General features: G+C 39.4%; 1 protein-coding gene across 15 annotated transcripts in view; it reads left to right on the plus strand.

The window, feature by feature from the left end:
• Positions 1–17,508, plus strand: part of AOPEP (aminopeptidase O (putative)) — a 202,101-nt gene that overhangs the window by 131,378 nt on the left and 53,215 nt on the right. The window contains exon 16 of one of the 15 annotated variants that reach the window (XR_014319300.1): positions 14,265–14,386. The exons of the other annotated variants lie outside the window; for them this stretch is intronic. The gene's annotated coding sequence lies outside the window, so the exon portion shown is untranslated. The remainder of the gene's footprint in view (positions 1–14,264; positions 14,387–17,508) is intronic. 15 annotated transcript variants of the gene reach the window in all.

Below are 17,508 nucleotides of genomic sequence, written 5' to 3' on the forward strand. Positions count from 1 at the left end.
GATGTTAACAATTGTCTCAGCCACAGGAAACTTCAGGTTGACGCTTTGAGCACATGAAAAAGTTTTGTCATGAGACACAAGTTTCTAGGGAATTGGATTTCATTACCTTTGCTTCCTACAGAATTTACTGTTTTGATTTTATGAACCACATTCTATCTGCTATTCAGGTGATGTGCCCTACTTGCGTTGAACACCCACATAATGAATTTGCCTTACAGTTGGTTTTCTCCTCCACTCTAATACATGAGAAGATAGGGGTTTAGGACTTAGCTGGGAAGACTGATGAGTATCTTACTTACGTTGTCTCATCTGTATTGCAAAAGAAAATGAAATAAGCTTCTAGAATATTAAATGTTTCCGTGCCCAGGATCCTGTTTATTTTAAAGGAAAGATGGCCAGGTCAGAGCTAGTTTTGTAATAACTGTGATAGTCTTTTTGTTTGAATTCAAGAGACTTCTGTGTTTTGACTTTAGTTCTGATGAATTTAGTAAAGCTACTCACATGTGTAAATGCAGGCCTTAGTTACTCATTCTAAAGATCATCTTTCCAAGAAAACACTTCATTGGTTGAAGGACAGATCTGACTTCTAATTTCCTTGATTGTCTTCTATAAGAGAGAAAAAAACATTTTTTTTCTCTCTTATAGGACAGAAGAAACAATTGTGTAGGACTTTGGGGCGGGTGCAGAGATGATAATAAGGGGGGGGGGGGAGGTGTAACTGTAGAATTCCTTTGTCTTAAATTCAGTTTCCTTTCATCTCCTGCCATTTCCCCTCTCCTGTAAAGTAGGTGCCCTTCCGAGCATATGCCAGCTTATAGTATGAGAAACCTGTAAGGTGGAGTTTGTCACCCAAATTTACCCTCATTGTGGCTTGATAAATTAGGTCTATGTCTCGACAACCTTATTTTGTGTTACCATGAGTAAGCCTCCTAGGTTTACAAATGCTTATAAAGAAATAGAAGGAAATACTTTTTTTTTTTTTTTTTAATATTCTCTATTTTGGGGCACAGGCATTCACATTTAGGAGAATTGATTGCTTGAAGAAACTAAGGAAGTCATTGATAGGAAAAGTGGTTTGGACCTACTTGAATTTATAGATGCAGTTACATGAAAAGATGATGTATTAATTTTTTTAACCAGTGTAAATAATTTATATATCATACTTTTATTCTAATACACCCCATTATTCCACACCATCTGTAATATTTTTCTAGGAATTAAGCAATTGCTCCTTGAAAAACTGCCATGTCTGTTTATCAGGACAGGAGAGGAGACATAAATAACAACAAAATGCTTTTCAGTATCATTTACAGTTGCTCTAAGTTGCCGGGTTGAGTTGTATAAAATGTAGAGATTCTAGACTTTTCAGAACATAAAACCTAGTAGTCTGAAGACACAGTTATAATGTGCCTGTATGTTTACAAAGTATCTTCCATAGAAGGAGATGGGATGCCATCCAGAGGGACCTTGACAGGATTGAGAGGTGGGCCTCTGTGAACAAGGTCAAGTGCAAGATCCTGCACGTGGGTCAAGGCAATCCCTAGCACAAATACAGGCTGGGCAGAGAATGGTTTGAGAACAGCCATGAGGAGAAGGACCTGGAGGTGTTGGTTGATGAGAAGCTCAGCGTGAGCCGGCAACGTGTGCCTGCCAAATGCAATCCTGGGAGGCACCAAAAGCAGCGTGGCCAGCAGGGCAAGGGAGGGGACTGTCCCACTCTGCTTTGCTGTTGTGAGACCCCTCCTGGAGTACAGCATTCAGCTCTGGGGCCCCCAGCACAAGAAGGACATGGACCTGTTAGAACAAGTCTAGAGGAGGGCCGTGAGGACGATCAAGAGGCTGGAGCATCTCTCCTACGAAGACGGAGTGAGGGAGTTGGGGTAGTTCAGCCTGCAGAAGAGAAGGCTCCATGCAGACCTAATAGCAACCTTCCAGTGCCTAAAGGGGGCCTACAGGAAAGCTGGGGAGGGACTCCTTGGCAGGGGGTGTAGTGATAGGACAAGGAGTAATGGCTTTAAACTAAAAGAGAGTAGGTTTAGATTAGATATAAAGAGGAAATTCTTCGCTGTGAGGGTGGTGAGGCACTGGAACAGGTTATCCTGAGAAGCTGTGGATACTCCATCCCTGGAATTGTTAAAGGCCAGCTTGGATGGGGCTTTGAGCAATATGATTTAGTGGGAGGTGTCCCTGCCCATGATGGGGGGCTGGAATTTAATGATCTTTAAGGGATCCCTTTAAACCCAAACAATTTTGTAATTGCTATGTGCCTTTTTTTATCTAAGAAAATCATTAACATTGCATGAGATGCCTCAAAAATACGTGGTGTTTCTAATATCACTGCTGAAGGGTGGGGAATTTTAACACAGTATGGTGGAGTGTTGGGCGGCATGTTTCTTAGTTTAGAAAACAGAAATATGCCATCATCTTGTGCCTGCACAGCATAGAAAGAGATATGAATGAGCTAGAGGTAGTGAAGTGTTACTATGAGAAATAATAATTCTATATATAATTCATTATTACAGAGGTATAATTATCTTAATGATGTATGTTGCTTTACAGCTATGAAAGATAGAAATGTAAATGTAGGTATCTTGTGCGAATGTCCTGTGCCTGGTATACAGTGGCATGTAAGTAAATATTTAAAGGGTTATATTTAGTTAAAAGTATCTGTTCGGGCCATTGAATTTCCCTATGGTTTCCTGTGCAGTTTGTCAGGGACACAGGGACGTCTGAAAACCAACCGTTTTCTACTTAGAGTTTATTTCATATCTTGCACTTGTTTTTAATCAGTTAGAGCCTGTGAATGTCCTGCACAGGAATCTGTTTGAAGTGTTTTTAAAAAGGTTGTGTAATACCAATGACCTAGATGGCGTGTAGACACTAAGTCTTTTCATTTGTTTTCTCTTGTCCGGAGCATTGAGACAGGAAGCATTCTTAGAATTATTTTTAGATTTTTAAAAGTCAACCTTGATTTCCTCTTGTAACAGTAATCCTTTGGCTAGGTCCGAATGCAATATTGTTCACTCTTTCATGGTGCCATATGCTTACAATTCTTTGCTTTATTTTTGGTGCCTCATTTTTAAAGAAAGTACGCAAAAACTTCAGTCTATCTTGGATTGTCATACTTGAAATGTCTGGGTACAGAAGAAAGCACTCCCCAATGTGTCCATGATTCTTTTCGCCATGGGTCTAAATCAAGCACAGTAGGTGGGTTGATTTTTTTTTTTCAGACTGAAGAGATGATCATGTCTAAAAGACTGGACATTTTCTTGCTCCATAATTGTAGTGTTTTTATGACATTGCATTAATTGTGAGAGAAGGATGGCTAAGAGGAAAGTAGTCTGGAATTCTTGTCTCCCTGTTACCTTATCTCCTTCTCATTTCCCATCTGAACTGAGAAATGATCTGTAGGTATGAATGTATCTTATGCCTGGGCCGTGGTGCTGCTGTTGCTTCAGCCGATATGTCTTGTCTTTTTCAATTGAGGAGAAATTGGGTGCATCGCTGTGTTTCTGTAACCGCTACCTTTTGCTCCTTGTACCATTTCCAGTGTTAAGATCTGGGAAACCTCTTCAGAGATGTCTTTGTCTCTGAAACTCCGCAATACGTTGCAGTTCCTGAAATATACTATCCTTTCTTATACCACATAAATGAACTATGCTATTTGGAGAAGGTGAGCAAGCCTGAGTTCTGCTTCTTTTTGATGTAGAGATATACTTAGCTAAATGTTTTGTTACTTGTCAAGCCAAGTTAATATTTCTAAACCATACTGAGATTGGTAGAGGTGACGGCTGTGAGAGCTTAGGGAATGTCTATTTGGTGGTGGTGGTGTCTGAGCAATGACTGATGGTTTTCAGCAAGGGAATTACAACGGTATTTGTCCTTTGTGCTAGACTGCAGCTTTGCAGTATCTTACTTGTATTCATCTTGCCATACAACGTCATGTTTAAAAATCATATGCTAGCCAGTGTTGGACTGTGTTCCTTCCATCAATGAAAAGCTAGTTTTTCAGCTTACTGCTTCCTGAATCATCTTTATCTGAATGTGCTTTTTATTCATGTGGCTTGTTCTAAAGTTTGAGAGTAATAATGTTGTAAAATTGTCTGGATGGCAATGGAAATCCCTTGTGACTAAACAAATCTGTGGAAGAGTTACTTTTGGAAGACTATTGTATGAGGTTTAATTGGCCATAACATTGTGAGTATTTGTTAAATGTTTATGAAAACCTGACCATGGACAGAAAAACATGAACTCTTGCTAACTTGCCTGCAGATTTCAAAAATGAAATTCATTTCACAGAGGAGAAACTGGAAAATGAGAGAAGGTGGATCAATATATTGTTGTCTTCATTACTATGATTCTAGTTACATTTACAGTTTGTACAAAATTGGAGTGATAACATGAAAAGTGACCAAGCCATGAAGTGTAATCAACACAGATAACATCCTTGAGATTTTGTCATGCTTGTTGGTGTCTTGGCTGAGGAGATCCAGGTAGGTTTGTGAAAAGAATTGTTGATTGTAAGTTGAAGCTCAAGGCTTTCTGTTTGTGTTCTTACGCCCTGCCCCATTACCTACATATTACACTGGGGAAGCTTCTGTTCTCCTTTGGGAATATTACAAATAGTCCCATCGTTGGCCTGCAAAGCACTCCAAAACTGGACATAAAAGTAAAGTTGCTTTAAGTTGTCATGGGGCACAACAACCCCATGCAATACTACAGGCTGGGGGAAGAGTGGCTGGAAAGCTGCCTAGCAGAAAGGGTCCTTGGGGGTATTGGTCAGCAGTTGGCTGAATACGAGCTGAGCCAGCAGCGTGCCTAGGTGGCCAAGAAGGCCAACAGCATCCTGGCTTGTATCAGAAGTAGTGTAATAAACAGAACCAGCGAAGTGATTTTCCCCCTGTACTTGGCTCTGGTGAGGCCACACCTCGAGCACTGTGTTCAGTTTTGGGCCCTTCGCTACAAGAAGGACATGGAGGTGCTCAAGTATGTCCAGAGAAGGGCAACAAAAAGCTGAGGAAGGGTCTAGAGAACAAGTCTTATGAGGTGTAGCTGAGGGAGCTGGGGTTGTTTAGTCTAGACTAAAGAAGGCTCGAGGGAGATACTACCGCACTGTACAATTACTTCAAAGGAGGCTACAGTGATGTGGGGTTTAGGCTCTTCTCCCAAGCACCAAGTGATAAGGGAAAATGGCCTTAAGATGTGCCAGTGATGGTTTAGGCTGGACATTAGGAGGAAGTTCTTTAGTGAAAGAGCTATGTGGCATTGGAACAGGCTGTCCAGGGAAGTGTCTGAGTCACCATACCTGGAGGTCTTCGAGAAATGTGTAGATGTAGAACTTTGTAGCATGGTTTAGTGGTGATCTTTAGTACTAGGTTAAAGGTTGGACTAATGATCTTGGAGGTCTTTGCCAACCTGAATGATTCTATAAGTTACATGTAAGGAGAATTTGGCTACCAAATTTTGTGTTCTGTTTGCTTTTAATGCTAGGAGATGGGGAATAGAAGTAAAAATAGAGGGGGGAATGTCAAGTTAAAGATGTCCTTACAAGGATATCCTTCATATTCTAGAAGCTAGCGTATGGTGCAAAAGGCTCTTTTCCTGTTTATTGAATTTATTACCATCTTGGCTTAGTTAAGAGTGGACTGGGTGGGTGTTTTGCAATGCAGACTCTTTTTCCAAAGCATTGGCAGAGATTTAACAGTAATCCAGCTGAGTTCCCCTAAGGGTTTGTGAGCTAAAATTCTGACTTTCATATTAAATTAGGCATAGTTACAAGACAAGAGTTATTTGAAGTTTTTGAGAAGCATGTGACTAGCAGAGCAGGCAACTGGGATGCAAATTGTTTCATGTATTTTTTCTTTGTTGTGTCAAAAAATTATTCAGGATGCAAAAGGTTCTTATTGAACTTGAAGGATCTCTCCTCAATTTTTTTTTTTTTCAATCTTGAAAACAAAACAACCCTCTCAAACTACCTCCCCCCAGTTTCCCATACTTGAGAATTGCTCCCTAAAAAGGGCTTACCCCTTTTTGCTAGGCTACATACAACTATCAACTAGATATGTTTTTCTTTTTTTTCCTGTTTATACCTCACTTGTATTTTTGAAGTACTTTAGCAGATGTTGTCGTTTATGTGATAATGTCTGAATTAACTTCCCCTTTCTTTCCTTGGCCTGTGATACTTTTTGACAGGGTGCTGGAGCCATTTCTGCCAGTATTATGGGTTATGTCACGAATTAGAATCATGAAGTACATGTTGTTGCATGCAACTTAAGGCAGAAACTTCTTATAAAACTTTGAAATGACCTGTCACCACACATTTTTTTTTTACTCAAGAATTGTGTTGTGCTTTAACAATAGTGTAGTAACTCTGTATTTGATGTGTTTAGATTGATGTGTGATTAGAGAAAATGATAAAAATTCTGGCCTATCTACATTTGAGTCTTCTCTACTCTTACTGCTGGATGGTTCCATTGTTGGTGTCAGGTTTAGCAGCACTGGGTGATTTGGGGGAAATGGAAGGTAGAGAGACACAATCACAAAGTCAGTCTTTCCACAGTGTCAAATGCAGTCCTTTTATTTCCATTTCTTGTCTACCTGCATTATCATATTGTTTTTTTTTCCATGTTTTCTTTCCATGTTCTCTACCCTGAGTCTCTTCTTTAGTTCATAGTGAAGACTTGATTTTCAGCAACCTATTTCCTCTGTTTGCAACAACAACAACAACAAAAAAACAAACAAAAAAACACCTACCATGAGGGTGAAGACTCCTTTATAAACAAAGAATGTTAACAGATACACCATTGTAATGAATGTTCTAATGAATGTTCATTGTAATGAATGTTTTAAACCATGCTCTTTACATGGTTAAAATCTCTATCAAGCTCTTTTTTTCTTCTCTGCTTTACCTATGGAAAGAAGAGGGAGAAGGAGGAATGTTAATGTTTGCTGGTTTGTTCTTTTTAATTGAATAAATGAGAAGAAAATACATATTTATCTACAGAGCAGGTCTGCACGATTACCAAGGCACTTGTCCTTATTTCTTTTCTTTTTCTACTCTTATTCCTGTCTTCTTATGGATGATGATGCTGAACCATGTAAACTGCAGAGAACAGATGCTTCGTGAATGTGTCCGTGATAATTTTGTAAAGGATTTAGGTGGTTTTTGGATGCACAGAAAATACTAAAACATAAAAACTGAAATAACATGAAGAATATAGTGGTTTCCTTTTAGCTCAAATAGAAGTGGCACCTCATGATGACACCTTGATGTCATCTGCAATGAAACAAGATTGTAATTTGGAGGTAGGAGTTACATATGGCCCAAAAGCCTGTATATACGTTAGCTCAATCCAGTAGCTCTCCCAGTCATTTTAGATGCTCAAGGAAGATTCACTTACCTGAGGAGGACTAGCGCTTCTGAGGTAGGCCTTTCTCTTACAAAGTAAGAGAAAGTAGGCTGTTGTAAAATAGTGCTGTGGCTTTTCTTGCTTTTTGTTGTGTTTTTATCAACCCAACTGGCAATAGAACAACTATTAGTCACCCAGGTTGAGTGTTTTTACAGTCTGCTGGTTGTTTTGATAACTGGACTGAATTTTGGGGGAAATCAGTAGCTAAATAGAGCCTTTTAGATCTTAATTTGAGTATGGACAGGATCGGTAATGGCTGAAAATGAGCGGTATCTAAAGGTTGCTCCATGTAGGTTTCTCAGTAGAAACTGTTCCTAAAACAGCTAACAAGGAAGCTGGTTTTACTTAAAATCCTATTTTGATTGTTTCAGCAAAAGCCAAGGATAGGGTAGATATGAAGATATGGAACATAAGAGGTTCTGAGTTGATGCTGATGCTCTCGGCTTTGTATCTTCTGTAAGCTTTAAAGTCATTCCTTATGAAAAGAAAAAAAGAGCTAGTTTTCCATTATTTACTCTGGGGGTTTTGTTTCAGTGATGTATTTCTTTTTTTTTTGTCTGTCTGTATATGGCATTCCTTCTGGATATCTGAAGAGAATATATATCTGAACTGAGCAAGCTGTATATGACTGTGTATATGACTGTGTATGTTGCATGTAAGCCAAAGTAAGTGATCAGTCAGAAATCTCTTTTAAAAATGACATTTTTTAACATTGATTTACAATTAATTTGATTGTTTAATGAAGGAAGGCAAGAAAAAGCTGACTGACTTTCAGCAGGAGCTGGCAAGCTTAAAGTGTGCGTAAGAGAGCTTGCAGTAAGAAGTAGTGAATTTACAGTCAAAACGTAAGTAATTGAGAGTGGGCTGAGGGAGATGCACAGTTATTAAATCAAATAGAAGGAAGAAATATTTTTTAAAAAGACAGAAGTTAACCTGTGTTTAAATAGGATCCAAGCTGTGAGTTATCAAGGGAAAAGTACCCATCCTTGTTAAGAAAGGCGTTGTCCCAGAATATTCATCTCCCAGGGGGTGTTAAGGGTTTGCAGCAATTCCCATCCTTCACAGCTTCATGGCTGGTTTTCTATTAGGATATTTCTGCATAAATTGTTTTGAGTTTTGTGTTCTTTCTAATGCCCTGGGTCCTATGGAGGTGCTCTGTGTTACAATCTTCCTTGACTCCACTGCTTTAAGACAGCAGAGAGACCCATTTGAAGTCATAATGAAAACCTGCATCTTTGCTTCTCAGGACAGCTCATGAAGTGCAGGTCAAGCACTGGAGTTCAGGTAGGGAGTGATGGTGGGGAGGAACTCGAAACTGACAGTGAGAAGTGGAATTTATAGACACTTGGATCTCTGGTAAAGTATTTTTGGATTAACTAACTGCAAGATTAATTACTTCATAACAACAAGCAAACTGGTCTAACAGGGAGTTCCCGTTATTAGCATAATAAAAGTGTTAAAAATAGAATTCGCAGCAAACAGGATGTCGAGTCATAACTGTGCAGTTTCGGTTGCCCGGTGTTTGTGCGACTGACCTCCTGCGCTGCGAGCAGGGAGCAGAGAGGAGCCGCATGGCTGTGAGTAAAATTGCCTTTCACCTGGCTGCACCAAGGTGGCAGCTCCCAGGGGCAGCGGGCTGCTGCCTGAGGTAATGCGGAGAGGTGGGTTGTCACCTCCCAGGGACAGCATGTGCGCTGCTCCCATCCCAGAGGTGGCACAGCTTTTTCAGAAAAAGCTGTTCTGCTTTGAGACCTGGTGGGTTGAACGGTGCCTGTCCGTGTTACTAGTCACGTCAAAAATAGTGTTTTCTCTGTGTTAGTAATTCCAGATAGCCTCTGTCTGGAGCCTGGAGAGTTTATTCCAAGCTACTGAACTCGTTTTACCAGATGAATTAACAAACCAACAGTTCTGGGAGATGGGTTGTGCTTCTCAGCCAGAATGACATAGCAAGCCCGCCGTGCGCTGTGGGAAATGTCCCTCACTGACCATTTAAAGTAGAACTATTAAGAAAATTCTTCAACTCTGTAGACAAACAGGCATGCCTGCAGCTTGAAGTCTGGACCAGACAGCAGTGACATTTCAGCCCAGAGAACAATTTCTGTTCACAGTTCCCTGCCTGTTGTATGACTGCAGATGAGACAGACTCACTCCAGAAAGCTCAAGAGCACAGAGCTGTTCTCAGTGCCATATGCAAATTCCTTTTTTTTGTTTTTTTGCATCCATATTGTGAAATTCAGTCAGCTGTGCCAACAGCATTTAGCTGAAACCAACCTTCTCGATTGCTCACCTTTGTGTAATGAAAATTTCCGTGGCTTTCAGTGCAAAAAAACTTAAGTTTTAATAAGCTAATCCATGAATGCAACCAAAGATATAGTAAAAAGTATTTGAGATGCTACTTTTAAGAGTTGATGGGAAATATTAATGTTGACAATACTGACAGCACACTTGTGTAAAAAAAAAAAAAAAAAAAAAAAAAGTTTATTAAGGTTTCTAAAATAATAAGACTCCTAAAGATTGTGCTATATGTATTTGGAAGAAACAGGCATTTTCAAAGTTGGCATATCTCAGTATAAAAACATTTTTTCTTAATTTTCAGCTGACTTTCTTCTGAGTACCATTTTAAGAACTTCTGAAACTGTTTAGCATGTCAGAGCATATGTATGCAGTGTCTATGAATGGATACATTCTAAAATTTTTTTCCAGGTACCTTGGTAAATAAAGTAATTATAGAAGTATTGATAGAGGCTCAGAAATTTCCCCAAATCTATGATGTAGAACAGCTGCCTGTCAGTAATAGACAAGACCTTTCTCGGAGAATGATTATGGCTGCCACGAATTGGTCTTCTGGGGGGAGGTGGAGGGCGGGTGTCAATTTTGTGATGCTTCACTAAGGGTAGTAAAGCTACATAAAGATCTGTATTTTGTCTCTGCTCCAAGTTCTTAGGTTTTGATAGTGTCCTACTTTTTGATTTTTTTTTTTTTTTCCTCTTTCCTCCTGTTAAAGGAGGATTTTGGCTTACAGAACCAGAAATTCTGTTGCATATCAACATATATATTAACACTGTACTTGAAATAAAAGTTATTTGAAATAGGTATTCCTGGCTTGCTTCTCAGTATCTTTTTGCCAAGCCATGTGTTTACTGAACCTTTGAAAAGCGGAGAGATAATTTTCAATTAACTGAAGGAATGTACAACATTCAAGTACCACGCCCAACCAGCTTAGGAGGACAATATTTTTTGTGTGCTTACATGCCCTTGAATAGTTAGGGGGCAGGTTTTGGGTTGATGTCAGTTTATAGTGGAAAAATACAAGTCTGAAACTATTGCTTGAGAAGGCAAAGTGTGTAGGTGAAAGCAAAATGCTGGAAGAACGTATGGTACAAGGAGAGGTACAGCCTTCTTAAAGAAATGTAGCTGTTATTAGTGGAATAGGATTTACATAGAACTCTAGTCACAGTTTGATTTCTTCTCAGACAAGGGTAGCTTTCTCTAACGTTTTAGTTTATTAACTGACTTATATGTGGAAAGAAGGCACAGTGTATATATGATTTGACTTTTCCTCCCTTCCCTCCCCCAAAAAAGAAAAGTGTTTTAAGAAACATGTTTGTGGTTTCGTAATTGGTTTCATTGTAACTTTTGTAGTTTCCAAAGTGTATTTAAAAAGAAATTCCTCTTAAAACTATATTTGATAACGCTACTTGTTTGACCTTGTTATACAGTAGACAAGATTCAGGGCTATCCACTGCATTTGATTATTACTGGAGTTTCTGGGAAGTTATAATTAATCCCATCTCTCGTTTAAATTCCTGCAAATCCTTGTGTAGTCCTCTGCAAGAACAATTGTCTGTTCCTCTGCCATCTATGCTTCAGCAAAGTAACTGGGCTTGGGCAAGAATGTACACACGTTTGGGTCTGTGACAAGAGGAGATGTGGGCTTAATTCTGAAAGAGTGGGTTGGTCTACATCAGATGTGCTCAACACCCACAGAGGGTTTTCTTCCTTCCTCCCCACCTGATGTCCTCACCAGCTGTCCCGGCTCACTGCCCATGGAGGCTCACATGGTGTGGTGTGGGCACAGCTCCACTGACAACCTGACTGATACTTCTGAGAGGCTGTGCTAGGGGCACAGGATGCTTTACTCGAGGTTGTGGGGATATATCCAGGATGATGCCACGTCTGAGATGGTTTGAATCTTAATCATCAAGTCCTGTACATACCCAAGACTACATGGAGCGGGTGGTCAGGGTCTGCCTTTCTCCCCGCTGACCTGTAAGATTGCAAGAGCTAGCCAGCTCACCAAGCCCCTTCTGCTTTGAAGTAACCACAGTACTTCTCCAGAGGCCCCTCTGCCAGCCCAGTGCCAGCACGGAGTGTTTGTCAGCCCTTCACTGCAAACAGTGGCTAAAACGCTGGATCCTGAAGTCTTTGAATATTTGTTGAGTCTCAGCATTATCACTAGGGACTGTATAAATTAATCAGATGGATGAATTGCAGGACTTCAGGAGAGGAAGCTTTCAGACAAATACCAGGAAAAAAAATGCAAAGTGTGCTCGTTCCTAGGTTCTGGTACTAAATGATCACTGTTGTCTGTCCTCTCTACCCTCTTGCCTCTTGGAATTAGCAAAGCTGAAGGTTTATGTGTTTTCTATATGAGTTCATGGGGCAATGCAAATCAACAGCTATAGTTTGGTCAATCTGTAATACTCTTACCTGACAGGAGGTTTCCATAGGTTGGATAGTTAGCTGGCACTCCTCCATGAGGAACTGATAGTAACTTGGTTATTCTTTAATGGGCCACTTGGCCTGATTTAAATTCTTTCTGCTTAAGTGTCAGTAAATACTTATTTTTGTTTTTATTTTTTGACCTTTTATGAAAAGAAGAAAAAAAAGGTTAATACAATTAAAATCTCTATTTTGAGATTCAAGAACTTGTTTTCATTGGTCAGAAGCTCGATCTTCACTTTCATATACAGACCTCTGGTACAAACAAAAATGGAAAGTGCAGGGTAGTAGAGTCTATTGAATGTCGTTTTGTAAAGCAGAGTGCATGAAAGAGTAAAAGCAGCTTATTTAGCCCAAACTTTATTTTGTCTTTTGTTGGTCAGACATTGTAATACTGGGCCAATTTCACATAATTCTACAGTGATGTGCTATTTGCAGGGTCTCAGTCCTTAACAAAACTCATTGCAGACACGATGCTCATGTGCCCTGTAGCTCCAATGTTATCGCTATATACCCCAGTTGAAGGACTGGTCATTTCTCAAGTGGCAAGAAAGGTGGAAGGATCGAAGAGCTCAGATTTGTCTGAAATTACTGCAAGTTTTAATAAGAGAGGTGAGGGCACATTTGCTGTTGTGGAAATACAGCCACTAGATTAATGTTTGCAGATCTGGCCTTTAAATTATTTTTTGTGGTTTTAAGTTTGCTTTTGAGTATGGAGTTTAAATGTGAGGACTTGGGTAGAGCAGGTACATCCCTCAAGTGTGATAGTGAAATGCTGTCTAGTCCCCTGTCACCTTTTGTGCTTCAGTGATCCCATGTTTTATAATCCACTTAAAGGAGTTGCTTTATGCAAGCTAGAATACAGTATTCCCTCTAATGAAAAGTATTCTTGGAATGAAACTATGTTAATTTAAAGCAAATGCCCCTATATACATTTTCTCTTATGAAACTGTGAACTGGTATCAACTGTGTAACCTACAGAGCGCAATGGCATTATACCGGGTGTAAAATAGTATAGGACATGGTGCTCTAAGTCAATTTACAGAGAAGCTTGATAGTTTTGTGATTTAGTTCACATACTTAAAATATTCGTGCTGCTGTATTTTAGCCATGGCATGACAAATAATTTTAAGTTTTAAAAGGTCGTGGAACAAATATGTCAGCTATTGTTTTAGTTTTTAATTCTCCCCCTTCTTGAGAATATTCACTTGTGTAAACAGGAAGGTAATTGAGATATTCCAGTAATCCACTGTAGGTTCGCTGTTTGTGCCTTTAAAAATTACAGCAGGTAGAAGTAAGCAGTGTAAGTTGTTCAGCAAGCTGTTTAGCGTGTATGGATAGAATGGCTTCACCCATCATTTTCTGTGTATTCATCTACAGTGCAGAAATACCACATTACATTGTAATATTGGAAAGATTGGTTTGGAGAGATTGGTGTAGGATAGAAGCTAGAATAGTCTGTTGGGCCACACTGTATTGGCATGGCTGTAAGAATAGTTATGTCTAGTGACTTGAACTTTTCATAGTTCTTTACAGATATGGCCAGTACTTTGCTTTCATAGAAAAAGCACATCTGTAACAGGGAAGAAAAATGATAAGTAAAAAGTTAACTGCAAAGAAAAAAGAAACCTAGGTTTAGGCTAACATGTGCAGGATCAGACATCTGTGTGCCAGATACACATGCTTTCGGGAGTGTTTCTGCTCAGTGGTCTGCACAAGATGCTGTTCTTTATTTAAGCTAGCTTTAGATGGGTATCTGTGAAAGAAGGAGATTACAGTTCAGACAAATCATTTTTCGTTCTTAACAATTCCTCCATCTCATCTGCCTTTCCTGTTTTTTTAGATATTTTTTTCTCCACTCTTATAGAAAGGAATCAGATTCATATGAAAGGACTTAACTTCCCCTAAAACTGTAGTGCTCACTGGAATTAGTCATTCTTCTCTTCTCCGAACTAGTAGAATCTCATTTGTTTATTAACAGTTTTGCTATTGTTGTTGTTTTTACAAAAATTTGCATTTGTTCAGCAGTTTATTTATTATTCTACTCGGCTTACTCCAATCATGTCCTTCTGAGCTGCTGAATACCAACTGCCAAATAATTTTCTGCATTCCATATTCTTTTTTTTTTTCCAGGGAGGATGGCATGTATGCGCAATATATGATTTCAAGGCATGATCTTACAGCCTGTGGAATTGTTGACTGGTTTCATCTTAGGCTGAATTTGTCAGCCTTAGGATTCTCTGAGGTGCAGAATTGTGAGTAGCTGGTGACTCATGTCCCAGTTGGTTTAAGAAGTCGTTCTAGTGCCGTACAGACTTTTCTCTCCTTTCTGCTATAGTGCGGGCACTAGTCTGCCTCACGTGTCCCCAGCACCACTACCAGACAAGAAGCTAGATTTGAAAGTGTATTCCTCAGTCCATTGCATAGCTATCAATGCCAGCCACAAGGTCACTTACTCTGAGTGTTTTATCTAAATTACATAAGTTGTTCTTTCTTCCCCTTTGCCCTTTTACTTAATTGTTTCCTACAATGATATATGTGCTTCAAGGACATTGCCATCTGATTTCAGAGGAGAGAAGAAAGCTGATCAGCTCCCAGGAAATTCTTCTGGTAACTGCAGGGGCTGGGCTTATGAGATTGTGGTATTAATAGATGCTGTTAGAGACTGTTGTGATACACGCTTTAATTGTCTTTCACCTTCCAAAAAGATTGGAGATCATTTTAATTGTGGTTCTCATCAGATATGCTCACATAGAGCAAATTTCAGTGTAAACATGTTTATCCATATGTCTTCTCTTGTAACTTGGCTTATTTACATCAGGTATGACGAAAAGACAGATGTCAAAGACAACTGATAGAGTGAATGCCAGTTACAGGAAAAAGAGTCAGTTGCCATTGAAAGATAGCTTGTCGTTTGTTAGACAGGAGGAGTTTCACTCTGTAAAAGCCCTTAAAATACCTGAAAAATGAATTTACAGTCAACCACAAGACACAAATCCTGGGGAAGACTGAACTTCTCTGCATCTGATGCTTCTGGAACAATATAGTTTTGTTATATGATGCTTCATTGTGCTGAAGTGAAGCTCAAGCTCTTGCAATTTTATCATTCTCTTACAGCGGCATCAAAGGGATGGTAGGACAGGGGTGTACCCAAAAATAGGAATCAGGATGTGCAATCTGGTTCACCTTTTGATGCTGGTGAGCTGACTGCCTTTTGGTAAACTAATCCACCTTAAGTTTTCTACAAATGACTCAGTATGCTGCTGTATACTTCTGTACAGATGAACCCTCTGGAGGTCTTTTCCAACCTTAATGAATCTATGATTCTGTTTCACTGGGTATCATAAAGAATGTACACCTCTGTGGTTCCCAGTGTGTGACCTGTAGTCTGGTGTTGAGCAAGCTGGTTGGGCATACATTACTGGCATTATCTTGCAGTTTGCAAGACTCACTATCCCTCTTTTCCTGTACATTCTGGTACTTTTTCAGAAATGCTGTACATGGACACAAAACCAAAATGTTTTTTTTTTTAAAAAAAAGTGTTAGAGGTCATTCAAAATTACATATTGTTGCTTCTGCCTGCACTGCATCAGTTCCTCAAATATTATCCAGTTACAGCATGTAAACTTGTATAAGGGAAGATTAGCAGCTCAGCTTTTACTGCAGAGTGTTTCATGAACAAAGACTTCCTGACCACATACTTTTGTTTTTTTTCTTACCTTCAAGTAGGATAACATAATGTGGTCTGTCATGGCAGGAAGATGTAAAGACCTGTCAGGTTGTGATTAGGTCCTGATCCAGGCTTTAAAGTAACTCAGGATGTAGGGCTAACTGTTGAAATACCTTGTGAGAGGATAGAAGGAGATTCAGAAATTTCCAGTACTGTATTTCATAGCTTTCTTTTGTGGAAAAAAATGTTAAGAAAAGTCAGGGTAAATGATGGGAGGGAAGGGTGAGGGTGTGTGTTCTTTCAAGCGTTGTGGAAAAATGGTACTCAAGCCTGAGGTTTTTGTCTTTTGTTTTCTCAAAAGTTCGGTTATACTGGATGTCGCTGCGTTTAGGCAGAATCAGTGCTGAGGTCCACCCATGTCATCTAGTCATCACTAAACTACGTGCTGTGAGACTGGCCTGGTGCTTGGCCCCTCCCACAGTCTGCAATATGAACGATATTAACCAGAGAGAAGTACTTCTCAGACTGTCTTAAGCACTAATTTAAAACACAGGTGGAATCTCTTCCCAGCTTGGTTAGGTACATGTCTCACAGTCTAGTAACTCACAGTATTCAATTAAGCGTGCTGCATGTGCGTCATTAGTTGTGACAAATTACACTTCGGTAATTAAGACGAGCCTTTAACTTTCAATACAAATAACAGAAATCCATTTAATTTTTGATTTATTTTTGATTCGTCTATTTTTGATAGCTAAAAATGCTGTGGCAAATGTGGCTTGGTTTACTCAATTTCCTCTTTGTGAAAAACCTGATCAGGCGGGGCTTTTACCACATTACTCTTACTAAATTTTACCAGTCATCAGTTTCTTTGCAATGAACTTTGACATGTGATAGAAAAGAGAAGGAGACAGAGACAAGCTAGCATTTATGGTGACTTTGGGTAAAAGTGTGAGGAGCCCATCACAGCAAGAGCCTGTAAGTCTTACTGTCTGCATGGGATGAACAAGTGTGCAGGTCTTTCTTGTTCCACCTGAAATGAAAGTGGCCTGAGGAACATATTCTTTTTGATGTAGTGAACAACATTAGAGGGCAGGAAAATCTTCACTCTAGTGCTTGTTAATTGTATTAACTCTGTTCCAGGATTTTTCCTGTAGTGTTTCACTTCTTTCTTAGTCCTCATGTTGTTGCAGAAGCAAATACTGTTTCTTTCTAAATATTTTGCTGCACATAAATACATGTAGGTTGTGTGTGTGGGTTGTGTGTGCTAGCATGCATCAAACCTGTGAAAGTTCTTAAGATTAATTTTTAAGATGTCCATCTCTCTCTGTCATGGACTGTTGCAGCTGTCAGGAGGAGTGGATCAATGAGCAATTAAATTGGTTGAGATCCTTCCTTTTTTTTTTTTTTTTTTTTTTTTTGCCAGTATTTTCTGTTAGAAATCTTCCAGAATTTGTCAGAGCTTACAGGCTGCTCTTTCCATGAGTATGCATGTTCCTTCCAAGTTTCCTTACAGAACTGGAGAGAGAAGTCACCTGATTAGCTTCTCCAAACCTTCCTTGTGTTTTTCCATGGTGTGCACCATTACGTTCATTAAGCTAATCACAGAGAATGAAAATGAGCAAAAGGTGTTATGCCTGTGCATCTTACCCAATCTATTTGTTCTTTGGTATGTGATAGGCACTGAGGAGTTAACAAAGATTTAGGATT

Source organism: Aythya marila (genome assembly GCF_965140915.1).
Source record: "Aythya marila genome assembly, chromosome: Z".
Taxonomy (NCBI): domain Eukaryota; kingdom Metazoa; phylum Chordata; class Aves; order Anseriformes; family Anatidae; genus Aythya; species Aythya marila.